The sequence below is a fragment of the Chrysemys picta genome, chromosome 2 (genome assembly GCF_011386835.1).
Source record: "Chrysemys picta bellii isolate R12L10 chromosome 2, ASM1138683v2, whole genome shotgun sequence".
NCBI lineage: Eukaryota > Metazoa > Chordata > Testudines > Emydidae > Chrysemys > Chrysemys picta.
The window spans coordinates 162,105,486-162,133,259 of record NC_088792.1 but is presented as its reverse complement, the minus strand read 5'-3'; the positions used below and the strand labels follow the sequence as shown (position 1 = coordinate 162,133,259).

Genomic DNA, 27,774 nt, shown 5'->3' with positions numbered 1-27,774 from the left:
AATGGGAAACCATCTGTGGCCACGTGTTTAACAGTATCAAGATGTGAACTAGCACAAAGGTAAATATTACTTGTAATAATCCTGGGGGGAAAAAAAGCCAAGAAATCATTATTTTTAGACCCGGGGCCAGGAACATGAGGTGCTGTCTGTGCTGCCGCTCTCTCTGGTTTTTAACAGCAGAGGCTTTTTTATATTAACAAATGGTTTACTACATCCACTTCTCTCTAGTGCTTGAAAACTTTTTTTCCTCTCCTCCTCCACCCATCTTCCCTGGCCTGATGAAGGGGAGCCCATATACAAATATTTTGCAGGTTTTACTGCAAAGTTAATTGAGACATGTTTGAAAGTCTTTGAAATATTCTTGTTAACGCCATTGTCTCCAGCCTGTCTGCAGTAGGAAGACCAGGAAAGTCTCTCCCCTTTTAATAAAGGTGCAATATTTTATTTCATTACCTTCCTCCTGGCCCTTTACAAGCCCTGTCTACAAAAGCATAAAAGGGAATGACTGATAATGGATTAGAACAGGTGGACAAACATCGTGTTAAAAGTGAGCTGGCTCTTTGTCCATTGTCTTCAAGGAAACCAAACATTCTTTGCTCTTTGTGTACAAAAGCTTGTGGTGTTGTTAAGCTCTGCAGGAGACAAATCTGTGGCCCCCATAAAGTGCTGTGTAAAAGTCTGTCTAACCTCATTAACTGTCACAAGTAACAATACTGAGCTGGCAATAAAGGCAATTTCGGGCTTGTTGGTCATTAATCACTGCTTGACAGTTGTGAATAGAGGTGGAAAAACTATGTCCCCATGGCTCCTGCTTTGCAGTTTAAGGTTAGCCCAGTGTGTACCACATTCCTGAGAGATGTGGGGCTTTGGGTTAATAATAACACCAGAGTCACGGGGCAGGAATCTCGCACTATCAAGTGGGCCCTTAACGGGGCTTGTATGTTACCTCTCAGTTGTCATGTTTGTGCTGCAAGGATGTAGCCCAGATATGACTGACATGGTGCCCATCACTGCACCCTGTCCCACGGAATACACTCTACCTTTGCAAGGAAGGGCTGCAGCCAATGGGTGTTCCAGGGGACATAGCATACCTGGTAACAAGGGGGAGCTGGAGGACCCTCTTTTGGGGCTCGGAGGTGAGTGGCACAACTCCCATTGACTTCAGTGTGAGAGCGTCACAATATGTAAGCTATATAACTGGCTGGAGAGTTTTCTGTCTCTTGATGAAGGGAATTGGGACAGGTGATGTAGCTGTTGCGTGACTGCAGGTGCTGACTAGCTAGATCCAATAGAAATGCAGGATCCCAGGGACTGGATGATGTCAGGGACTGTTAATGGGATGAGGAAGGCTTTAGCTCCATTTCACCTGTTTAAATCCAATGATGAGTACTCATCGAGAGTTCTTAGGATCCGACACCAGTTGTTCCATGGCTGGTGTAAAGGTCTCAGCCAAGTTCCCGGTGGAGAAGCATCCCTGTTAAAAAGCAAAGAGGAGACCACCTCCAAAGCTGGTCCTGACTCCCTTGCTGATAGTCCCAGGAGGGAGGGCCGGGATTGCAGGGAGCATGGAGACTGAGCTGCCCTCTCTCATCTACAGGTGGTCTGCACTGAACTGGAAGGGGAGCCTGAGGGAAGTTTGGGTTGTACCTCTTCTGTGCAGAAGAGACTTCAGACTCCAGAAGCCCCTGGTCCCATTATAGGGAACTACTGCTGTGTTCTCTGCTGCACACAGTGGCACGGAGCAAGGCACTACTGATACATGGCCGTCTAGCCCTATGTCTGAATCCTTGACTGTCTCCACTAATGATGATTCCACAGCTTACCTTATCACTGCTTGCTGCATTGCCTCAGGTCGCCTTAGAAGAGTTATGAGGCTTGTTTGCAGCCTTATCCCCCCCTCAGACTGTGATCTCATCATCAACTGAACAGGGCTGGCCCTGGTCAGGATTTGCATGAGAGACCTCAGAAAAGCTTCAGAAAGGGCTGTTAATGTCTGCGTAGATGGTGCTCTCCACTGGTCTGGACTCAACCCATACCCCACCATGATGTGAAGGGGGTGCTGGGCTGATGGGGGAGTCATCCTTAAGACGGGCCATAAAACTCAGGCCTTAATTGTTCATGATCTTTAATGATCCCCTGGCATTTTTATTATTTGTACTATGGCAGCACCTGAAATGAACTAGACACTGTACACCGCTATCGAGAGACCCTGCCTCAATAGCCCTCTAGTGCGAACCCCGCTGCCCTAGCCAAATTCCACATGAGTTCTGTCTCCTTAAATTCTACATCCCTCTATTTCTCCCTGCCCATGCACTGCCCACTGCAGCTACTCCTGCCTGCAGGACCTTTCCCCATGTCTTATGCTACGCTGTTGGGAAGTGTTGCCAGTACCATTACAGACATTGGTTATTTTCGGAGTGGTACTGAGTCGGTGCCCTCAGCACCCTGCGGCGACACACACGCTGGGGCCTGGATGTAAAACCGAACTGTCTGCTGGAGGTCGGACCAATTAATGTACCCTCTCCTCTATTGCTCTGGAGGAGGAGATGGGGCCAGAACACAGCCAGACCGCCAAGGAAAGTGCATTGCTTAGTTCTGGGGAACGGGAACACCTTGAGAGCCCTGGAGACTAATGTCCTCTACCCCTAGATAAGTACAGCAAAGGCAAGGGCAGTGCCCCTTTCTCCCACACTTCTCCACCCGCCACTGTGTGGGCCAGTCAGAACCAACCTCTGAGTGTAAGAAGGGAGTTCAGTCTCCCTGGCCCAGCCATTCCTTGGCCCTTCTGCTGACACTGCCAATATGGCTGGGTATTAACAGCCCCCAGCTCCAGCTCCTGCTTTCTTGCCAGGCCGCTCTTCGGTTCCAACTTGTTTGGGCAAAATTGCTGGGGAAAAGAAACGAGGCATTTCTCTAATAATGATGCCTAATAATTATTTAATAAGTTGTTTGTAAGGCGCCTTGAAGATGAAAAGCACCATGTAAGCACTATTATTATTTACAGACGGCTCCGCTAGCACTTTTACCCTGGAGACGTGATCAACCGGAGTTGAAAGGTGGCTCTTTTCACGTAAGTAGTTTGCTTAGATCTGAACATCTTTTATTGTAATAATAATTACTATTATTATTGCTATTATTATTGTCATGGCTTCCCTAGAGCTCAATCCTGCAACACAGGAGCAGTCTTGCAATGGAACTACTGGCTTCACATGCGTTAGGGATGCAGGATCAGAGCACCAGACTGCAAGCAATTTGGGGCAAAGACCATGTCTAGTCATTCTGGGTGAAATTCACGCGTATGCGGAGGGCTAGCACAGGACTACACATCAGTCAAATCCTAGGATTTAAGAGTGCACTGGCCTTAGGGTGAATTTCAGTGCTGAGGACCCTTTTGGCATTATATACAAAGGCTAAATCCAATAATAACCATGCAGTGCCATAGATGCAAGAAAAGGCAAATTAACACTTAGAAGGATGAGGTACCGCTGGCTACACTGAGCCGGATTTTCAATGGGGAGAGGATTCATGAGAAGATAAATGGTTCATTGTTAAAATGAGGCTAGAGAAAGTAGTCTCTTCTATTCAGGAGGCTGTTCCTGTGATACCAGGCCAAGGGAAACAAAGTCAGTGGAAGTAAGGGGTGCTGGAACTACGGGTACGGGCGGGTGCTGCCACATTCCCTGGCTGGAAGTGGTTCCCATCACATACAGGGTTTATAGTTTGGTTCAATGGTTCTCAGCACCCCCACTATACAAACTGTTCCCGCAGCCCTGGCGGAAGGAGATGGCAGGAAAAGGAGCTTTCTGCAAGGAATGTGTGAACACTCACCGACAGCATTACAGTAACAGCCCATGTCCAGAAATGCAAAAAGGAAATGCACCCCTTCATTATTCCTTCCCAGAGCTGTCACCCGCACAGCTGCAAAAGGCTAAACTTGGTAAGCAGGACAGCCTGGTATTTCAGGGCTTGGAGGTAATTACAAAACAGCTCTGTAACATGTTACAGCCCCCGAGACACAGAGTCGTGAGCAGACCTGCCATTGGAAACAAAGAATGACCATCTCGTTGTGTTTGGGTCAGATGAATGTGTGCATGGCCATCTATTGTGTTATTTCGATTGTATTCATGTGTGTGTAAGGTTTCTGTCACCCGGAGTTCACATGCGTGTGTGTATGACCATTATGTCATGGTCATATGCCTAGTCATGATTTTGGGAAGGAGTGAAGTGAATTGGAAACATTTCCAGATGTCGAGAAATCACTTAGCTGAGTTGAGACTGGCTAAGACAGAGCAACTCTGGAGGGACCTGAGAAAGCTTAGCTGGGCAGGGTGATGACAGATGAAATTCAGAGTTGACAAGAGCAAGGTAATTCACATTGGAAGGAACAGTTTGAACTACTCATTCCCATTACTGGGTTCTAAATTGCCTGTAATCACGTGCACCCTTAACTCTGACCATAAATATACACCAGTACTCACAGATTGTAATTGTATAGATACTGATTTGGCGTGGCAGTTCCCACCAGATGTTCTTAGATCACATATATATGTGTAAGACCATCTCATCACACTTAGGTTATATGTATGTGTATGTCTGCTGCTATTTAAAGCAAGTAACCACACCAACAAAATCCCCCTTCATTGAAGGGCTTGTTTCATAAACTGGATCCAGGAGGCTTGCATGATTTTGCAGCCTGCCTGTAGCTTCAGGAGCTGGCAGAGATAAAAAATACACCTGGTTTAAAAAGCAAAGTTTTGCAACGAAGAATTGCATACGGCTGGGGCTTGCAAACAGCTATGTAAAAATAGTCCTATTCAGTTGTAGAGTAGGTAAAATACTTTCATTTCCCAGATTATATGATAGCTTCTGAGCCTGAGCCGGCATTCCCAGTACAGCCAAAATGCCCACTGAAGCCAATGGGAGCAGTATACATAGAGTCCTCTGCTACATGAAAGCTGGCTAAGGCTTCTGCATTTTGCACCAGCCTGCTTCCTCAACAGAAGCCAAGGACTTTGCAACACAAAGATCAAGTTTATGGGCAGCTGGTACCACTGGGACAACAGAACACTATGCAAAACAGCACAGGCATGAATACAGCAATCAGTGGGTCTTGCTTCACAACACTTTAAATCAGTTCTGCATAACAACATTAACTGGTTTGCTATCTGGGTACATATATGTTCCCCATCACCATGGTATCTGAGTGCCTTGCAGTCATGCATCCGAAGAAGTGGGCTGTAGTCCACAAAAGCTTATGCTCTAATAAATTTGTTAGTCTCTAAGGTGCCACAAGTCCTCCTGTTCTTCTTTTTGCGGATACAGACTAACACGGCTGCTACTCTGAAACCTTGCAGTCATTATTCATCCTTGCAGCAGTTCTATGAAACAGTGCTTTTATCCCAATTGTACAGATGGGAGCCAAGGTACAGAGAGACTAAGTGACTTGGCCAGGATCACACAGGGAATCTGTAGCAGAGCAAGGAACTGACTGCTGGTCTCCTGGGTTGCAGGCCAGTGCCTCAACCTGTAGACCATCATCTTGGCCAAAGATAGCTAGGCAATTGTGTTGACTGGCCCCTGGAGGAGGCAAGCTCTCTTCTGCTGTCCCCTCCAACCGACTGTTAACGGGCCAGTGAAGGATCATTATCCCGCTTGACAATACAGTGCCTCTTAGCTCGGTCCCTGGCAATTTTGTGACACAATTTTGAAAAACAAGGTGGGAGGGAGGGGGAGAAAAAAATACATAACAAATTGAGTCTATTGAACATTATTTGCAGATTATGGTGCAGAATTGTGTTAAAGTATGTCTGAGCTCATTAAATGTCAGCATTAACAATACAGCACTTGGCAATCAAGGCAGTTCTCTGGCTGTTAGTCATTAATCACTCTCTGACACTCCTGAATTGGAAACTAGGAAACTGTTCTCATGTGTTTGATGTACCTATTTTCCTTCCCTGCAATCACGGCATGAAAAGTTTTCTTTGACTTTCTGCCTACCAGAGCCTCAGTCATGGTGATAAGGAGAAAGGGTCCTTATTTCATTTAATAAGTATTTATTGGGAGCTTAGGGCATGTAAAGAACGGGGTTTATATGTAAACTTTTCTAGCCATCATTATAAAATATTTTACAACACAGACAAATTTTACAAACCCAAGAAAACTTTCAAGGGGGCATCACAACTGTGTAGATGTTTTCAACACAAAAGGATTTAAAAAAGAATTAAAATATTTTACATTTCAAGAGCACCTTTTATATCTGTCTATTGCTGCCCCCATTACATGGTATTTGTTTTTAAGTGTATTTATCCTTACAGACTCCTGTGGCAGTGGGATTATCTGCACTTTACAGATGAGGAACTGAGGCACAGGTCACATAGAAAATTGGTAGAAAAGAACTAAGTTAGCACCCAAAGCACCAGGACATCCATCCTACTACTAGAGAAAGACTGAAAGAAGATTGAAAAAAATGGGTTTGTTTAGTCTGGAGAAGAGAAGACTGAGGGGGGATACGATAACAGTTTTCAAGTACATAAAAGGTTGTTACAAGGAGGAGGAAGAAAAATTGTTCTTCTTAACCTCTGAGGATAGGACAAGGAGCAATGGGCTTAAATTGCAGCAAGGGAGGTTTAGGTTGGACATTAGGAAAACTTCCTGTCAGGGTGGTTAAGCACTGGAATAAATTTCCTAGGGAGATTATGGAATCTCCATCATTGGAGATTTTTAAGAGCACCTGTCAGGGATGGTCTAGACAATACTTAGCCCTGCTCTGAGTGCAGGGGACTGGACTAGATGATCTCTAGAGGTCTCTTCCAGTCCTACGATTCTATGATATCACATCCAGTACTACTGAAATGCAGCCATCTCTGAGATGGGAGGATGCTGCCAAAGATGGTCCGGAACAATAGGGTAAATGATATTTTGGCTGGCACATTAAGACAAGTCACCCCGAAAGGTCATTGTGAACTGTGTGGAACAGCGTTCATCTTCCTGGGAAGTTCACTCAGATATTATGGTGTGCACTAATATAAGAACCTGAACAGCAAGATAGCTAGACGTATGAAAGACTGTGTTGACTCCACTGGGATTGGAGGCAGTGGTTGCATGGGCCTATCTACAAAGACAAGTTGCCTTTGTATATAGTCTTATAACACAATAGTCCCCCATAGGCTTATACCTAGAGGACAAGGAGAGGGCATGTTAATAAATGCTGAATTACCATAGAAAACATCCCCTGCTTATTGCAAAGGGATGCAAAAGGATCCGTAACCTGATTGGATCTGATGCATTTTCACATCAAACATTCCTGTTTTCCATAAGCAAAAAAGCTCTCTCCCGGCACCCAGTCTCTCATGGCGTGTTTGCAGTTACAACAGCATTACTGGCTATCCAGCACGGCTAGTGGCCTCTGATGTCAGCCTTCTTGCCACAGGCCATCTCACAAAATGAGCAAGCCTCTGAGCGCAGACCTTGGGCTGTTCCAGACCAGAAGGAAGTCCTCACCGAGAGACGTGCCAAAGCCCCTCAGAGGCAGCCTGTGAGAGTGAGAGCCAGGTGGCAGGGAACGGGCTAGGAGAGCATGGTCCCTGGGAATGGGAATGTGGATGTGGCATGTGATTCTGGAGGAACCTGGATGTGATTTAATTGATGTCTGCTCATTGTCAGACACCCCTGACTTCCTATTTGTTTTTGCCCCTTGCAGCCTGATCTCATTTTGCACTGTTTGCATTCCCCTCACCTCTGACAGCTAGTTCGCAGCTGCCAGAGTGGGGAGGGAAGCTGCTTTCAATGCAATGAGACATACCGTCACTACTGGGGCTGGGATGTCATAGATCCCGGCCTCAAGTCACAGGCTCCTTCAGGAAGGGACGGAGCTCTATTGCTTAACCTCACCTCCCACCTTGAGAAGCACCAGGGGACACCTGGAGCAGCACTGGAGGTGAGCACTGGCAGGTCTATGGAATTGTCCCAGCCCTGGAATTGCAGCATTTGGGGAGCTTGCTGACACTCCCTGTTCTGGTGGAAGCCATCACGGCTCAGCCCAGTAGTTCGAGAGGGAGGGGAAATGCAGAGAGCTCGACCCTTACTATGGGGAACTTGCCCAGAGGCTTTTCCTTCACTTAATCTTCCAGACGCCAACCCAGAGCCAGCTGCCAGGATGACAGGTCATCTTCTCAGTAAATAAAGGAGCAATGTTCCCAGCCCCCGCTCCCGTTTTTAAGAGAAAATGATTAATGGCTCCTAGAAACCACAATTCATCCAGGGGAAGAAAGTAGATTTACCCAGAACATGCATGAGAATTAGTGCTCAGATCAGCTCCTAGGGGCGGGCGAGGGAAAGCTAATGGCAAACAGAACCCATCTGTGCAAAGAGCGAGAGAGAGAAATGCCCTTGCTAAAAATACTTGCTAGAGAAGTTCAGATAAAACAGGCATGGGGGAAACTTCCACAAATCTGGAGCCGCTTTGGGCGAAAGTCTCCTGGCAACAGGCTGCCTAGTGAGATTCCAGTCATCAATCACGCTAGCTATCTAGACTGTTAAGATGGCTGTCATGAGACAAGAAGGATTGTTTTTAAGGCACCGGTTTAGGACTCAGGATTTCTATGTTTAGTTCCCAGCATTGCCACAGACTCCATGTGTCATCTTTGGCAATTCACTTCATCTCTCTGTGCCTCAGTTTCCAATCTGTAAAATGGGGATATCAATCCTTCCTTTGTCTGTCTTGTCTATGTAGACTGTGAGCTCTCTGTTGCAGGGAATGTCTCACTCTGTGTCTGTAGAATGCCTGACACAACGGAGCCCTCATCTCAGTTGGGGCCCCTCACTATCAAGCAAAGGGATGGAGTCAAACCAGTTCCTTTCAGGGGAAAGGAACAGTGGCCTGCAGTTTATTTACAGTGGTGAAAATATCTCACCTTCCACCATAATGGCAGGATGAAAAACTAACACTTAATCTGCTCGCCTTCCTCCAAAGCCTTGCTGTGCTCAGCAAACCTCACCGACACCGCTGTATACAAAGTGCAGCTGTCAGCATGTTTGAAGACTCTTCATTTCAGTGCACTGTATGGAAAATTAAGACGTGGAAAGGGCTTTAACAAGCTCCGAGGCGAGACATGGTATAGTGAGTGACGGGACAATGTAATTTGGACAGAGTAAGAACTGGCCCAAACCTGCAACAGAAACTTGAATCAACCCTTTTTGGAGAAAGTTTGTAGTGCTTGGTGCAAAATTATTTTTAATTTTTGCTGCTGCCTCTGCATTTCTAGGACTACAAAGGGGAATCTCCAGAATGCCATGGGATGTCCACCCGGGCTGGGAACAGAAAATCCTAGGGATCCCACCTGAAAGCTTTTTCTTGAGAGATTTGTTATCTGGAGAGGTTCCAAGACAGTTCCTTTATCCAAAGTTAATGCTTTAACATAAGCTCCCTCCAGTGCTAGCTTGGGTAATATTGATCAACTCCAACTTAGATTCATAGACCTTAAGGTCAGAAGGGACCATTGTGATCATCTAGTGTGACCTCCGGCCCATTTCAGGCCACAGAACCTCACCCACCCACTCCTGAAATAGACCCCTAACCTCTGCTGAGTTACAAAGTCCTCGAGTCATGGTTTAAAGACTTTAAGTTACAGAAAATTCACCATTTACGCTAGTTTAAAAAACTTGTTTGCTTCTACCCCAGTTAGTTAAAGAACAGTCTATGGCATCAGCATACCCCTGCCCTCTACTGGATAGAATCCGAACTGCTTAACTGTGTATCTTTTGCCCGATATTGCTAACAACTAGTAGAGAGTTTTCTGTAGCTCAGGTGGCTTTTGGAGCAGACGGATCTGAGTTCTAAGCCCCAGGCTGCTGGAAAGTTCCAGACCTCCATGGCATGCAGCATAGTGACAACTGTGAAGTTCCTGGGCAAGCTTTGGATGTGTGACACTATGTCACTCTGCTGGAACTGAAATCGTCCCTGGTTCCTCTTGTCCAGGAAGCACTGGCTGTGCTGCAGCAGCACTGTCATTTATGAGCTCTCGTGGATGCTGCTATCTCAGTTTAATGTGTATTGGCCATTGCTTTACCAGGGAAACGACCTTTCCGAGCAAAGGGAGGCTGCCCTGCTTCGGTCATTTCAGCCCAGCAGAGCTTGGAGGATTAGAGAAGCTGGCCGTATCAGTGACAAAAATGAATTTCACTTCTGATCAGATGCGAATAAAGGAATGATTCAGCGCCAGCCGCAATAAGAGCCACCCCGCCCTATCAGTGCTTTGTTATACGACACTGGCATTCATGTTGCCGTCATTCCGATTGACGAGCTCAGTCACATAATCCTCTCTTGTCAGAGGGTTAGGCTGGGGAACTGGAACAGGCAATGGACTGGTTAGTTTGGAAATGCATGGAAAAAAGGTTTTGAGCATGAACCCTGACTTTAATCCAAGCAGCCGTACTCTCTCTCCTGTGCGGCTGTGTAAATGCAGGGCTGGGAGGGAGCTTCCTGGAAAGGAAAGGACGACTGGTGGCATGGATTTAAACCCAGGTCTCTGCTCTTAATCAAGCCCCCAAGTGACACAAAGCGACTTAACACAACTCTGTGCAGCGCGGTCAGGAAAGGAAGTAGTGCTGGTAACTGATGTAGAGATGAAGACCACAGCCAAGGGCGCATGCAGTTCTCCCATCGTGGTGAGTTGCTTTTCGATGCTAAGAAAAACCTCCCAGGATGCTGGTTTATTTCTGGAATTCCAAGAAGGGCGAGGGAAGCCTCGCAGAGGTGCTGAAGCCGAGGTCAGAGATCAGCAGCATCTGTGTGCTATATTTAGAATATGATAATACAGGATGCACACACAGCTACAGTCCGTTGGCTGGGGAGTTACTGGACGATGTGACCCAGGCAGCGGATAGTTGGATTTCCCTAGTTTTTTCCCTGCAAATAAATCATAGCTCCAGAGTCCTTTAAACTCTGCAATATGATCTGTTCCATAAGGAAGGGAATGAAAGGCCATGTCCCTCTGGAAGCCTCCAGAGCAATAAATCTACCATGTACAAACACATACCAGATTTCCAAACGCATTTATTTTATTGTATTGTTTTAACAGAAAAATCAAACAGCAATAAACTTGGCCCTCATTAGATGCCTCTGTGACGATCCAAAACGCTGCTAATGAATCAGTCTAGGACAGAAGAATGTTGCTGGAAGTAAAATGCCCAGTGAGAATCTGACCCAGTGGAAATGCTGCTTGCCGTTGAGTTCTGCATGGAGAAGCCTGGCTGACAAGGCCAGGGGCCTCATTTGCAGTTACTCTGTCCCTGCACTTAGCAGTAAAGTGGCTTTAAATCAACTTTGCACTCCTTGTAATCCATGGCCTTTCAGGGCCTGCCTGCCACTTGGTGTAAGTGAGAGCAGCCTCAGGGCAGCTCGAACTTACACCCTGCTTCTCATGACCTTGGAAAGCAGGAACGGCCATAATGCAATGCATTCTGGCCATGCCCTCTCCTTATCCATGACATGGTACCAACATGTCTTGTACACCGCGGGGCTGGGAACAAGGCTACTGCAGAGCCCTTACACCAGCTGAATGCCAGCCAGGAAGGCCCCAGCACAAGCACTAGTCTCTGGGGAGCCACGTCCACCCACTTAAAGGCCCCTCTGTGCTGCCAGCGTGAGGCACAGAGGCTTTCGCATAACTGAGAACTGGGCCTAAGGAATTCAGAGTTACCCTCTTTCGGCTCCCTTGCTGCTGCCAGGGAAGTGGCAGCTGCAGCAAGAGGAGTAAAAGTTTCAAACCATTCAGTGAAATTCTGCATCACCACTTGCACCGAGGAACACAGGAATGGATGCACCAGGACACATCATTGCTCCTTTGAATCTTGCCTCCATCAGCAGCCAACACCTTCTGCTTCAGTGGAAGGCAAAACTGCCCTACAATGCAGCTGGTTATTCAATGCTCTATGGGGGGCAAAGGGGAGGGGTGGGAATGTCTTCCTGTCCCTGCAATAATTGGTTTACTTATGCCCTGAAGCACAGGGTTTGATTACCTCTGTTTCAGCACATACATATAAATGTAGGGGAAGATTTGATCATCCTTGCTCCCCTGCAAGTAGCTCGCCACTGCCTGGAGTTTATGGCGGAACTGACCACTGTTTAGCAAGAGCTGGTGTCCGCACTCCGGAGCCCATGTGTGATCAACCTTCCAAGTCCTTCCTGGGGCAGGCTCAGGTGGAGGGGTGTGTGTGTGTGTGTGTGTCCCTCTTTCCCACCTCACTCCGCTAGAATCTGAAGCTATGAGACTAAACAGCTGCCCGAGTAAAGTGGTTTGCAAAAGTCTGTCTGAACTCATTAAGCATCAGGCCAACAATACCCAAACTGGCAATCAGGGCAATTTCAAGGTTGTTGGTCATTAATCACTGTGACAATTCTGAAGGGTCCGGTCACTACAAAGAGCTCAGCTGTCTGGGGAAAGTAACTGGAGAGCCCAGGGAAGGGGAATCACATCATGCAAATGGCCTTTGAGAAGGGGATTACTGCGCAGAACACACACTGCTGGACATGCGTGCTGGTGGCCTGAGGCCACCTGGGAGCGGTAGGCTAAATGGGAAGTTGCAGGGATAATGGGTTTTTACTAGAGATGGGATCTCTGCTCTGGTGGAGGTTGGAGCCAGATCCAAATCTCCATCTGTAATAGGCCAAACCACAACCCTGGATCAAAGCAGCCCTGCGAGAGTTTGGGTCAGGATCCACACGGCAATTTGGGCTCATCTCTTACTTGTTCTCCTCACTCTGCTAGGGACTTAGGTAAGTAGGTTTCCACCCCAAGGGCAGCACAAATGCATCTGCTTTGACTTTGGACCTTCTGTGAGCACCTTAAGATGCTCCCGTCATAATAGTTACCAACAATGCGGTAGCAGGGGACAGCCTGTCTCCCTGCAGGGCTATCCCTGCACCCTGGCATAGGGGGCAGTCCCATCTTGCACTGCGTGGGGCTGCTCCTGCTCCCAGAAAGCTCCATCCTAGAAACTCAGGTGACAGGAAGCCTCATGGATCAAATGCTCACCAGGGCTTGGCCCCACTCCCCCTTTGCAGCGGTGCCCTCAGCCCAATCCTCTTTTGGGGTGGTGTCCTGCTGATGTCCGGGCTGTCTTTGTTCTGTGAGTAAACAAGGCCTTCAGTCTGCAGAGCTGTTGAACTTGCACTGCTCGTGGGCACCAAGCCAATTTAAAAATGGTTTCAAACACACACACACCCATCCCCGAATCTTTGATGCTCCTCCCCATCCTGCAGCAAGCAGCAGACACTGCTCCATTTGGTTGGGGAGGCTCAAGGAGAAACACCGATGTGGATGCATCAGCAGTGCTCCACTGGGATCTGCAACGGAGTCACAAGAAGGAGAGAGGGAGGGAGGCTTGGTTCCCCCCCACAGCTTTGAAGCTCTGGGCTGAAGATGTCCTGAGGATGACGAATAGGTCCTGGACTCAGATCAGAGGCAAACAAGGACCAGCGTTCTGCATCTATACACGTATCCGAACAGAGGAAACATTTCTGTGGATGTTTCCACTGGGAAGGGGCCGTGGAAGGTCTCTCCTGCAGGCACGGCAGCTCTGAGAGCTCAGGCTGCTTCAGAGCCAGCTTGGCGGGCGATGCAGAGCCCATACAGGCAGCCACCTATGCTAGAGATCAGTCCTGCTACCCAAGTCACATCAGCAAAGCCTCTGAAGGGAAGAAGGGGACCAGGCAGCCACTCTCCAGTGCCAGCACTGGTAGGAGCAAGCCCCTCAGCTGAGCCATCTGAATGGAATTTAGGGCACTGCAGCATTGCTGACCCCAGACATGCCAAAACTATGCCTCAGGCCTAAAAAGAGTCAGGAGATTAAAAAAAACCCTCATGATTTTTAAGTCAAACAAATAGGTTTTGAGCTCTTCCTGTTTGCTTTCTGGATTTTGAGCTTTAAGATTACTCTTGAGTCACATTTTCAAGCTTTACTCGGCAACTCTGAGGGCTAGAAACTTTTTTTGGTAATGAAAGCGGCGATTCCACATAATCTCATGCTGCCAGGGGCTGGAGCACTACGAGACACCACGTATTGTGAGGCTCACACTGCACTTGCAAGAGCTGGCGGCACTGGTACTGGTTTATGCCATATGCTCTGCTAATATCCTGATTATGGTGCATGAAGCAGGTTTGCCCCCAGGATTAGCACCCGTCTCATTCAGGCATGATCCTGAAAGCTGCTGAGAACCTTCTCTCCCCACCCACGCCGCTGGGAATCGAGGGTGCTCAGCACCCAGACAGGATCTGGCCTTGGTACTTTAATATTTAAAAGCAAAGTACAATTAAATGAGTCGGAGTTAAGAAACAGCAAGAAATAAAGACTCATACGTGCACAGAGACGCACTCCCACTAAAAGAGTCGGAAACAGAAGCAGAAGGGGAGAGAGAAAGGCAGACAGCAAGTCAGATGGATGACAACACAGCCGCACAAGGAGAGAGAGACAGGCGCAGAGCGCGGCTGCGCTCCTGCGGGCTGAGGACGGGGAGCCGGAACCCTTCTCTCGATGAAGTTATTTTGTTTGGCACTGAAGTAAATAAATAAATAAACCCAGCCCTACCTAAAAGGGGAAGGAAAAAATAAACCCAGCCTGTCTCCCAGATTTATGGAGCTGCAGTGGCAGAGTCAGCCAGAGAGACCTAACCAGCGCCTGAGCCGCCCCGGGTTCTGCCTGAGCCCACAGAGAAATTCTTTACTTATTGAATCACATTTATCATCTCTAAATACATATGCAGGCCCGTGTTTCTGAATCCATAAACATCTTTAACTAACGCGGCTCAGCGAGGCCTCTTTCAGCAGTAATTTATATTTAACTTTTTCCATATGCGGGGCCTGTCGCTTTAGTGTCATTTCCGGGAAAACAAGGGGGGCGTTGTGTGCAGGGAGGGGGGCTGCACCATGTTTTGGCCTGTTGGAAGAGGGCCTGCTGCTGGCACGGAGAGAGAAATCCACCCAGCAGAGCCAGTGCTCATTAATCATTCGAACTACTAAACTGCCAGCTCCTTTCAAGATCTTTCAAGAAGTGTTTTCACCCAAAATAGAGTTGAAAACGCACCGGGCCTTACTTTCAGAGTCTCATCAATCTGGCCATTATGCGGCGTGTCAGGCAGCTCTGACAGACAAGCCCGCTCTGTTCGAGGGGCCCTGACTCCCACAACCTGTCATATCAAGGGCCTGATCACATTTGACAGCTTCATTTGTACCTACAGAATAGATAAAAGGGCTGTTCATTGAAACAAAGGGAGGGTCGGGGAAGGTGGGGGGAATAGGATACACCTCTCGAGCTCAGGGGCAGTGCAGGGAGAGGGGCCTGCGTGGAGAGTGATTGGCAGCGGAGTCCGGCTGAGCAGACCAATGCGAGACATGAGGAATGATCTTCGTAAAGGGATAATGGAGCGAGATGGCTTCCTTCTCTGTTCTCTCCAGCAGGGGTGGCTCCCGTTTTAGATACTAATGACAAAAATCAAGGGGCCAGGGAGATAGCAGCTGGCACATCACCTTGCACGGTTGTGCGTGAACAGGAGCTGGCTGGGTCACCATTACAACACGGCTGTGCTAGCCCCAGCTGCACAGGGAATCTGGGGAACCTGGTGGTGAGACAACTGACGCCGCCATGGGGCCTGATTCTCCTCTCGCTCACGCTGGTTTTGCACCAGTAATAAGTCTCTTAGGGGTTGTTCATATTGGGGGGGCCCCACCGGGAGGCCCCAGCCACAGTGTTCTAGGCACTGTACACGTGTGTAACAAAGAGATGGCCCCTGAGCTTAGAGACTTGCAGACTCGCTCCACTGACATCAGCGTTCATACTGCCAATTTAAACTGGTATCAGCAGAGAGTGGGGCTCCCGGCTCCAATTCATTGCTCAGACCAGACCAGTCCTGTGTTTGCTAACCGGGCTAACACCTTCCATAACAGACTGACATGGGAACAAACATGCAGGGGGGCCAGGTGTTTCCCACTCCTGCTGTCCAAGCTCCCCTGTAGTTGCTTCTCCATATCCAGCCCTACCCACTCCACCGAGTGTTTCCATTCGCTGGTTACAGCGTGGCATGACCCTCCATTAATCTGGCTGCATTTTGTTAGCTCATCCCCTGCCTCTCCCTGCTGCCACCATTCACATCTTCACCCAGGTCCATGCCCTGCGCCATTCATCTGACATGTACAATGGTAAATAAAACCTGGCCGATGCAGGGGTGAGCAGGGCAAGGAGGGATACGGAAGGGGAGAGAACGTGAGGGATGAGCTGCTTGGATAGGGAATGGATGAGCACTTATCAAATCTCCATTAAAACAATTCTTCTTGTTGAAGTATTGCCCAACCCAAGCATTCAAAAATCATGAGTCTGCCCCTTCCCCCCTCCTCCCAATCAGGAGATTTAAAAGAATAATGCAGGTTTTCAAGCTTGTCTCTGCAACCACAGGGGCTAGAGATGTCCTTTACCAAAAAAGGAGCTAAGATTCTTGGGAAATAACATAGCTCTCCGAGCCAGAGCTTTAAGAAAAACACCAAACATCACACAAATTGGCAACATGGCACATCTCCTATTTTAAGTATTACCTTCTGCAAAACTCAAAACATATATATGTATTACTGCTTTTCCCTTCTACCAACAGAAGATGGGCCAGTACAAGATATCACCTCACCTATCTTCTCTCTCTCATATTACTCCAATAGAGGGTTAGAGAGGGAGGTGAAAATAAGGCTTATAACAGAAATGTGGATGCAGCCTGAATTACCGAGTCACAACTGATTGCCCCCCAGAATGAATTTGAAAGGACAGCAGGATCTTTTTCTCTCTCTGTGCCACTAACCTTCAGGCATTATGAACGCAGATGAAGACTAGTAGCATTCTGATGCTATGGCATGAGCACACAATACGTTTGTACAGCTGGAAGAAAACATTTCCAATATACAATTCAGTCATCACCTAAAAAAAGGATCTGCAGCCCAAAGGGGGTTGAAGTTCTTTTCAAGTCACTTTCCCAAAGGGCTGCTGGGATAAAAACTTTCCATTCCCACCCCTGTAAGGCCAGGGCTTCACTCTCTAGGGTGGGCCAGAACACTCTTACAGCATTAGATCAGCTTGTGTCTGGGACAAATCAGCAGTTTACTCATGACTCTTTCCACCTGGGGGGGAAGGGAGAGGAGGAAACCTGGATTCTTTTCTTTTCCAGACCAACAGACGTCACTGAAACTGTGCAGATAATTGGAACGAGAAGCTACAAAGGTAACAATCACTTCAGCAAAAACAATTAGTCACTTTTATGAGCACTAGTAAAGACATGGTTCCCATCAGCATGGCTGGCGCTGCACCCAGCAGTCTGATATTTGTAGGCACGATGGACAGCCTATTAGCCCTCTACCTACCACTGACCCATTAATTATTACCTATGCTGGCCTTTCCATTGCATGCATTTCAGCCACTCATAGAACAGGTGCAGTCAGATAGCAGGAAAGCCCTGGCAGTAAATAAATAGCTGGATTCGCCCATTCTCCCTCAACAAACTACCAGCTCCTATAAGAAAGTTTGTTCCCTTCTCTCGTTCCCCCCCCCCGCCCCCAAAAATGAAAACCATAGGCTGTGGGTGCTTTAGGGAAAGAGATAAAGCAAGCAGGAGCAGCAGACTCAGCAGTTGTAGCTCACAAAAGAAGCCAAGTGTTTTGCTCTTAGAAAATAAAAACAAAACAAAAAAACAAGGAAAAGCAAATAAAAGCTATGAAGGCGCCACTTCCTACCTTCCTCCACACTCAGCACTGCCTTCCTAGGTTCCCTCCCCTAGTCCCTCACCAGCAGAACCTACCCAGAAGAGAGCGGCTGGTAGAAAGCAGGCCTTATGTCTACCACCGGGATCCCACCAGGCTTTGCTTCTTTAAAGCTACAGCCTTGCATTCTCACTGGGAATCCCTGGCTCTTGAAGGAGCAGGCGTGAAATCTCTGTAGTGAGTGATTCATAGCTGATAAGGCCAACAGGGACCATCTAGCCTGACCCCTGCAGGCAGCATGTGCAGCGGGTGAGTCGCTGGCCTAGGAACCAGGACACCTCGCTTCCATTCCCGACTCTCCTGCTGCCCTGCTCTGTGTCCTCGGGAAAGTCCCTTCCCCTCTTCAGGCCCATTTACCCTCCCTGCTGTTGTTCATCACCTCCAATGAGACACCAGGCTCCTTGCAGCAGGGACTTACTCACCCTGGCCTGACCTCCTGTGGCTCCAGTCTCTGTTGGGGCTGAGGGGCCCTGCGGTAAGATAAATAATAATGATTAGGCGGTGTGTGCTTTGTAGCTTGTCAGCCAGGCTCTTTGTGCCCACCAGGGGCTCCTGGCATCTCTCCATCCCCCAGGCTGCCTGTGCACCACCTGTCCTGCTACCCCACCAGGAGCTCCCCGTGCCCACATGTGAACCTCATTCCCCAAGCAGGGGCTCTGTGTGCCCCCTCCCATTTCCATCTATGCCACATGGCAGGGACTCTGCAACCCCCATCCGCTCCTCTACTATATGCCAGGGGCTCTGTGTGTCCCCCATATCCCCTTTCCCTCCATACCAGGGTCCCCCATTCTCCCTACCCCCACCAAGGGGTCTGTGTGCCCCCATTTCCCCCTTCTCCTTTTCTGGGGTTCCTCATTCTCCTCCCCCACTTCCATTATTGTTTCTTTTCTTTCTTTCTGGGAGATAAGTCATTCAGGGTGTCAGCATGTTAAACTCTATTGGGAGAATGGGCATTACTGAGATGGGGCTGTTGTTTACTCTTTAGGTGTTAATGGCACCAGCAGCCGGGCCTTTGACCTATACGCAATTATAGACCTGCTTGAAGCTGCTGACTGCTAACCAGATGCCAAGGGCTCTGCGTGTCTTCCATTTCCTCCTTCCAGTTCTCCGATTTTCACCAAAATCAAAACCACTGATGCCTCGAACATTCTCTGAAATTTTGGATTCGATTGGGTGCGGCATTCAAACGTTATTGCATTACATCCCAATATCCAAACAGAGACATGCCATCAAATTGAGTGTAGGACCTTGCTTTGCTTGGCTGATAATGCTCAGTCTGGCTGTCAGCGGGTGCAACGTCAGTAGAGTTCTGTCTTGGGCCCCACCACCAGAGCCTCTAACAGCCTGTGACACAATGGTGTCTTTGAGGTTAGTGCATCTTTGCAGAGGCCAGATCTGCCAGGTTTATGTAGCCTGCAAGCCCTGGTTTAGCTTCTGCGATCCCATGCTCTAAGGTGGTATGAAGTCATGGCGAAGCTTCTCTGGGTAGTTTTCATAATTGCCATGTTAGAAAATATTATGGTCTGTGGAAATCTGTTTGTTATTGTGAATCAAGCTAAAGAACTATACAGTACTTTGTAAACCAAGCTGTCAGCTGAATGTCTCCCCCAGAGATCTCCAGTGAGTATTTAGCTGAGACATTTGTATATATGGAATTACATCTCCAGTTATTTGTCATGATAGTAAACAGAGGGAAAACTATTAACCATGCATCACAATAATGAACAATATCACTTACAAACGTTGCCGTGTAAAGCTGAATGAAAGCTAACAAGGCCACATTCTGCAGAGAAACAGGGCAGGTAATGCTATCTCCATGGCCTCTTAGCTTAACCCCGGGGTTCTCAAACTGGGGGGTCGCAAGGTTATTACTTGGGGGGTTGTGAGCTGTCAGCCTCCACCCCAAACCCTGCTTCACCGCCAGCATTTATAATAGTGTTAAATATAAAAAAGTTTTTTTAATTTACATGGGGGGGGGGGGTCTCATTCAGAGGCTTGCTGTGTGAAAGGGGTCACCACTACAAAAGTTTGAGAACCACTGGCTAACACAATGGCATTTTCCAGACTGTCACCAGCTGAATGACTGCATCAAAGGACAGATATCTGTTGTAGGGACTGCCATACCAGGTCAGACCAGTGGCCTGTCTAGTGCAGTCTCCTATCTCCAGGAGGGGACAGTCCCTGATGTTTCAAAGGAAGGTGCAAGTAACCGCAGAGAGGACAATTATGGATTAACCTGCGGGCTGTTTCTCAGTAACCCTGAGATTGATTTATATCCTAACAAAAGCATATTTATAACAATGCTGTTTTTTCCACATGTAATGTGACTGTGTCTGCAACCTCTAAAGGAACAATGGGCCAGACTCCCCATTGGTGTAAATCAGGATCGCTCTACTGAAGTCAGTGGGCTAGATTCCTAGTTGGTGTAAATCTACAAGGCAGTGTGGCCTAGTGGTACAGCGCCAGACAGGGTTATGTTCTCCTCTCTGCTACTGGCCTGATCGGTGACACTGGCCAAATCACTTCATGGCCTCAGTTTCCCTTTCTGTGCACTGTGGATAATGATGCTGACTTCCTTTGTAAAGCACTGTGAGATCACCTGATGCTAAGTGCTATTATTATCATTATCAAGTCAATGGGCCTAATCCCCAGCTGGTGTCAATTGGTGCAATTCGATTGACTTCAGTGCAGCTATGCTGATTTACACATGCTAAGAATCTGTCGAATAAATCTATTTTAATCAAGGAAATGACAGTAGCCGTTCCCCAGTAAGCCTTGGTGAAATCTTTCTTACACGCTCCGTGTTTTCCTCGTCTTCATGGCTCCTTCACTGCCGCCTTCTGGACTCTGTCCCTTCTGGTTTTTTTGTTGCTCTTCCCTGGCTTACTCTTTGCAGTTCCTTCTCCATCCACATGCTGGGTCTGCAGCTGGAATGGGCTGCGCCCAAACCCTTGGGCATTGAATAATTCACTGACTGCTTTCCAGTTCTCCTCTGTGCCCGCACTTAGCACATGCAGCTTCACTCAGCCCCAGCCCTGCCTACAGTCTCCCCATGTTTGCTCTGCACGGATCCAGGCCTGCAGGGGTTTGTGCATATTTGAACCCTATTTTACTCCAAATTACAGACTCAAGTAGGACACAGGCATGTGTCCCACCCCACCCCCAGACCTTTGAACCCCTAAACACCTAGGAACATAGCAAATCCTTTACCAGACCAGATGAATGATCCATTTAGTCCAGAATCCTGTCTCTGACAGTGGTTGGTGCTTTGGTTGAAGATGAGCCCAGCTAGCCATATCAGCAATGCAGTGGGCTCGGGTGAGGATTTCCTCTAGTCTCCTGTAGCCCTGAAGCATGAGATGCAATTGCCTTGATCTTAGCACATGTATTATTGGCCACAGAATTATCTAACCTTTTATAACATCCACTGTGGGTGTGGCACTGTCAGGAATACGCTCCCAGCTCAGTCCCCTCTCCCCATGGCACGCACAGCTCCCATTAAGGGTAATGAGAGTTACACACCCCCTTGCCGGAGGAACGGAATTCTCTGTCCTTTAAGCAAGTCCCAATTTACATGGTGGCAGTTACAACCCCCTCTCCCTATTTGTCTGTTGCAGCCAGGGCTCCCTTGAGTGTTGCCACTTTACCCGCTTTGCTCCCTGTAACAAGGGGTCCTGGGAGCCCAACTCCTTCTGGTACCTCCCTGCTTTTCATGAACTGCTCCAGTGCAGCTCGGCAAAGGACACAGGCTCACTACAGCAGCTATGCCGTGCTGACCTTCCGGGTACTTGCACAGAACACTGCCACTTTGCACCACTGCAGACAAGGGGTCTTATTTCCCTCTTGGGCCACCTACAGGACATCCCTCCTGTCTGTGTTATCTCCAGGGTGCTTCGTTTTGTTACATGTGGAGCTTCTTCGCATCAGCTCCAGGCCACCAGGTTGAATATGGGCCTGTGAGTCTAGCAACCAAAAAGTCAGCACAATGGGCAGATGTTTGCTGGCCTATAAAGACACCATGATGCCTAGCACTAGTGTCCTCTCTGCTGGCAGCATCAGTAGAGGGCTGAATGGGCCCTGGAGACTGATCTCCTTCTGCCCCCTAGAAATAGCCCTTCTAGGTCAGCACTGGGAGTACCCTGGCATGGGGCTGGCCTTGTCCACTCTGTCCCACTTCTGGGGATAAATGCAGGACTTTTAGTCTCCAGGGCTGCTGCTTCCATCAGGACTAATATGGGGGGGGGGGAGGGAGAAAAGCTTCTTTCTGTGGCTAAGAGAACTCCTAGTCTTCCCCTGTTCGCCTCTGCCCAGCATGCTCGTGTGACCTTTGCTTGGCATGTGTGTGTCGGACGCTCTTGAGGGGCACATAACTTTGTGGCCCACTCTGTCCTTTGAAATGCTGTGTGCGTTTGTGGGCAGACATCGCTGCCTCACCTGAAAAACACCAGGAATCCATGTGCAGAAGGGAGAAAAAAAAATACGCCTTCCGCTTTCATTCACATATTTATTAGGTGGGCAGATCATTCTGCGGTCAGCTTGACTTCAGCCTTTACCAATGGGGATATTTATAAGGAGCCCAGCATGCAGGAACTGCTCTGCATGTGCATCCAAGTCACTCCTTTTCCAGCACAAGGTATAATGTTGCCTTTGTTCGCTTCGGGTCGGAGGCAGAGTCAAAGCAAAAGCGCACCATGCCTTTCATTTGATCCTCCTCCCCCCACCCCGGCAACAAAATCTTGCATGTTTTCTGTTTAAATAGCACACAGTTGTGAAGTGTCCTGGCTCTTTCCACACACACGCTGTGGCCTCAGCAACTGCTGCAATAAATCAATAGGAAAATAGAGGCTGCCAGTTAGACTAAACAAGTGCATTTGCAAGGATTGCTAACCCTCATTAATCACTCTGACAGTCCTAAAAACACATTTCCCCTTTAATGACTGTATTTGGATAATCAGTGCTTTTTCCTCCTCAGTCAGAGTTTGAGTAACGGACAGCTGGTGTTATTATAGCCATTCATGGGAGAGAGCTGGGAGCAGGGTCAACTGAGAGTCAACCACTGGAGGTCTCCTGCAATTCAGGGCGAGCTGGAAAATTTGTTGTTATGCAATAATGAGGCGAGCTGCTTGCTGCCAATACAGATCCAAACATGCATTTACCAATGTCCTAACACCCACCTGTGTTATCTGAGCAACATTCTCCCCCCTTTCCCCTCCAACAAAACCCACTGCCATCTGGGGTTGAAAGGCTCATTTTTGGTTCACTGTGTTGCCTTTAGGTGGTTTTTGCTTTCAGAATAAGTTTGAAACCAGGCACATTTTTCTGTGTAAATGATGTCACACATTAATGCACACACATTATGAAAATGGTAATTCAAACCCATGCAACTCTAAATTAAGCCATACGTTATCCGATGCACTCAGCCATATATTTTGCAGAAAGACAGGATGAAATCAAATCAAACTGAAACTGTGGAGTGCAGATTGTTAGAATAATTAATAAAGTGCATCCCAGAGCTCTTATTAGAAGATGAATTCTGCAGTAACCAGGGTGTACATTAGATGGGGAGTTGGCAACACAATCGTTTCCTAGCAGAGAAAGTCACAGCATGTTGACTGGCATCAGAGGAGACTTTGCAGTGTTTACACAGTCTGGGCCAGTACTGCAGTCTTTAGGAAACAACTGCCATAGGGAATTTTCCTGCATGAAGACCAAGGAATTTAGCAAGTTGCAACCCTGGTGTATGGACGTTTTGGAACTGTGCCCCAGTGGTTGAACTGCATGGGGAGTCCAAACTCGGGAAGGATCTCTTCAAGTCAGCTACATTTTCAAGTGGGGGCTTAATGTCCCCCAAAGGGCAGATCTCCAAGGGAACCAGGAAAAATGGCAACTTCATTGTAGAGGGCTAATCCATCTGGCCCCACTCTCTCCGTCCCATTAACCTGGGAAATTATTCCTAAAGGAATGGACTGCTCTGGCAGGGAGCTAAAACAGCTCTGCTTGTTCTTTCTACAGGACGGATCTTTCAAACCTCCCAGCCGCCAGCCCTGATGCACCCCCATTGATCTCAGTAAGACAACTCACCTGTTTAGAGTTAGTTAGGTGCTGGCTTGCATCCCTTTCTGAATCGGGACCCCGTTCAGTTCTGCCTTTCCCTTGTCCTGCTGTGAACTCTCCTGCTAGTTGTGCTAGTCATGGAGATCATTTGGGCTTTGCTCCTTCTAGGTCCTCTCATTGCCCCACTCCCTCCTGCCATGATGAGATGCTGCTACAAATGGGATGGTGCCTTCACTTGCAGCCTCTGGCGATAATTAAAGCACCTTATTACTGTGGGGAGAGTCAATTGAATAAAACGCCTGTGGTAACAGCTTGTGATGGCTCCAGCCCTGGATTATGAAGCCCCTTTGTGCAAGCCCCCATCTGTGGGATACCCCAGCGGCTCGACACAGAAAGGGTGTAGCAAGATCATGGGATCTTCAACTTTTGCTGGCTCCTGGCAGAGGAGAATCTGGAGCAGGAGGGAGAGGCACATGGTCAGACACCACTACCGTGTGCCATGCCCGAGATGATGGTGCAAATGTTCAGACAAAGCACTTTGTTCCTCCTTCGCGCCCTTTCCCGCTCAGCCCCCCCCTCCCACATCTCGCAGATATTCACAGCTTCCTTAGTATTTAACCATATATCACATGCCATTGCTGGGGCATCAGGGCATGATGATAAGACGGCATTGACAAATCATTGGCAACATGGCTCACCCTGCACAGCCCCAGAAGCTCCTCCCACTGGATCCAGGGAAAACCTCCATAGTCGGACCAAGCTCAGGCGACCGCTCTGCTGAAAAGATGAGCCCTGCATCATGGTCAGCAAACAGAGGCCTTAATCCTGCAAATGCCTTACCCCCAAAGGAGCAGCTCTGGTGTATAAAGGTCAGCATATGCAGGATCGGGGCTGTAGGCTCTTACACCCACACACACACACACACACACACAGCTGCACAGATGGGGACGTGCTGCTGCACTACTCTCAAGAAGGCAACTTTGTTTGTCCAGCTGCAGGCCATGCCTAGCACAAAGCACTGGTCTCCTTCCAGCCATCAGCGTAGTCTCTCTCCAGTGCCTTACAGGCACACCATGGAATTTACTAATCTGAAATCAAAACTCGGATAAACCATTCGCCCTTCCCCGTAGTTCCCATCCGCTTCCCCGACTGCAGCAAGAGATGACAAAAAACAATTAGGAAAAGTGGCCACGCTGTAAATCTCAGCACCTGGGCCACATCACTGAAAACTGACCCAGGCTGGAATGCCGCCCACCCTCATGACGCACCTTCTCTCTGCCCAGCCATCCGGGCAATGACAGTCTCCTCTTTAAGGGTCCCCTTTATTTCCAGTGACTTGTGACCTCCTCTGTGCCATCAGCTGGGGAAGGCAAGGAAGCAGAACCAGCAGGCAGTTTATTCACCTGTAGTCAGGGCTCAAGTTGAGGGAAGGTGGGTGTAAGTGAAAAAGTGAGCAGAAGAAAAGGGAAGAGAAGCCACCCTCCCGTTAAAACTGTTACCATCCTGGCCCTGTGAAAAGCAGCTGCAGCGGGAAATCCTTTGGGGAAAGGACTGTGGTGAATGGGGCAGGCTGGAAAGACCCACTCTGTCCTGCAGCCTTGGTGCCTACACCTAATCCCCATTGATGGTAACAGCATACACATTGCACAGGACTGCAGAACCAAGTGCCGACTTGGGGTCATTGTTCCCTGATCAATTCTACCTGCAGCACTGGTGGTTGGCAAGTTACAGCTTCCTCTCACCTGGGCAGTTCCCCAGCTCCTTAGCCAAAGCCTTAGCAAGACAATGTAGCTCAAAAGATGTGAGGGAACTGGGCCAGTTTTACAGATGGGGAGCCCCTGAATTCTCGTAAGCACATTTAAAACTTCCTGCAGTAAGGAAGGGATCTTCCAAGCCCCAAAGGTACCATGATGTCCCTGAACAGCCTTGGGGTGGTGGTGTTCCCCAGAGTGAGGCCATGGGAAACTGCCCAGAGTCTCTTATGGCCAGGGATCTTATGGCCAGGGATCGGGGAGCAGGGGGAACGAAAGCTTGGCCACACCCCAGCGTATCTCAAGTGCTTCTGTGTGCTCTCTCACTCACATGCTGCCTGCCCACAGCACAATTTGGATGAATAGTGGAATTTAAAAAAAAAAAAATTGTGTTTGGCGAGCAGCCTGTTTAAGCATGTTCTCTTCAGCTGGAGGAACACCCAGAAATTTAAATACAGGGCACAAGACACATATTACAGAGAGTAATTAACTAAAATTAATTCCATGATTCACCCCTATGCAACAGGATTAAAGCTCTCAGAGGGAGTGCATTGCAGGTGAGAGACACACATTAGGTGCAGCAAGAGAGTATTTCTATGGAGATCCCACTACTGCTAAAACCTGAAGAGATCAGCTAAGAAACAGGCCTCTCTCTCTGGAAGGGCAGAACATCCCCCCACCACAGGAAGAGGGGGCAGCGGTAGGTACTGCCTTCCCATCCCAGCCAACTAGCCAGGGCAAGGTGGTTCACCTTGTCCCTTTCCTTCCCAAACAACCCAGGTTTCCATTTCGCAAACTGCTCCGACTTGGCGGCGGCAAGCTCAGTGCGCTGTGGAGACAGACGCTGTTGGGGGCTTGTAATCTTTTCTGCCAAGCGGGATGGGAATGGGAAGGATACGGATTTCAGACTCATTTATCAAACCTATTCTCATTCCCTCTGCCTGCACAGTGAAAAATCGCTCTCTGCAGCACCCACATTTACCTTAGGGGAGACACTGAGCTAGGTATAGGAACAGATATGGGAACCCGTTTAAGTTGCTTTTCCATCCAGATATAAATTCCTTCTCATCCTTCCAGAGATGATCTGGAATTGAATAGCTAGAGAAACTCTGAGGGGCTTTGGATCTTTGTACAGCTGCTCCTGGTTCTTAAAAGCATTCCCACCCCTTCTCTCTATAACCATGCCTGGTATGACATGAGCAAAACCTCCACACAAGCATATATATTAATAATAATGAACCAAGGTACCAGCCATCCCTTTCTGCACGGTTAGCTCCATACTGTCCAGTGGTGACCGTTATAATTGGGCCAGGAATGGTAACAATGGGATCCTTAACACCCTAATGCTCTAGGAATTGTTCTGGAAAAGTTCAATGGCCTGTGTTGGATCACAACGATCCCTTCTGGCCTGGGACTCCATGACTCGATAATTCGATTCAGTTATCTAGTCCCTACCCAATTTAGGACTAAGCACTCTCACCCCTGACCTCCCCCAGCCCAACATCTGCAAAGTGGGGATAATTTTCTAACTTGGAGTGCTGCTGAGATGATCAAAAAAATTTGTAAAATGCTGTCTAGGGCCATAGAACTTGTACTCAGGAGCTGCTAGGTGCCGCTATAATACCCAGTGCCTGGCGTTACTCAGATGAGCAAACAGGCAGTGCCAGCAGGATTCATCTGCTGCACTTGCTCTTTTCCAGGTGCATCATTGCGGTGCAGGTAGAATAGGTGTAAGTAGGGCAAGGGGTAGAGAAATAAAATTCGCTACTGGGCTTCTCTCTGCCACTAGGTGGTGCTGTAACCCTTCAAGCCTTCACCAACTCTTTCCCCCCCCATCCTCAAAAAACCTTTCACCAGCTGCTTCTGCAGCTCTTATTCCTCTTCAGTTACAATCTCTTGCCCTTCATTTTGCATATTGCCTGTATAAAAACTGCACCCAACACCATTTCATTTGTTACAGGGAACAAAAGCTGCAGCACTCAGGAGTGACATTCACAATAACATTATGGGCTTTCCCCTTCTTCCCCCAAATCATTTGTGGCCACAGTTAGTGGCTCACTTTTCATGGAAAACCTTCTGGCTGCTGCAAAGGAAGTGCCTGGCTAATGGAGGCGATTTGTATAAAGACAAGAGGGTGGGGGAAATGGGCGAGAAAATGCAAGAGAGAACACACCACAGGG

The 27,774-nt window shown here is 48.2% G+C and overlaps 1 long non-coding RNA gene across 1 annotated transcript; it reads left to right on the top strand.

Moving 5' to 3' along the window:
- The first annotated feature begins 911 nt into the window (after window positions 1–911).
- Window positions 912–20,529, top strand: LOC122172168 (uncharacterized). Its single transcript, XR_006172223.2, has 4 exons — window positions 912–1,136; window positions 3,005–3,070; window positions 17,201–17,253; window positions 18,775–20,529. It is a non-coding gene; the product is annotated as an uncharacterized LOC122172168 (long non-coding RNA).
- The last annotated feature ends 7,245 nt before the right edge of the window (window positions 20,530–27,774 follow it).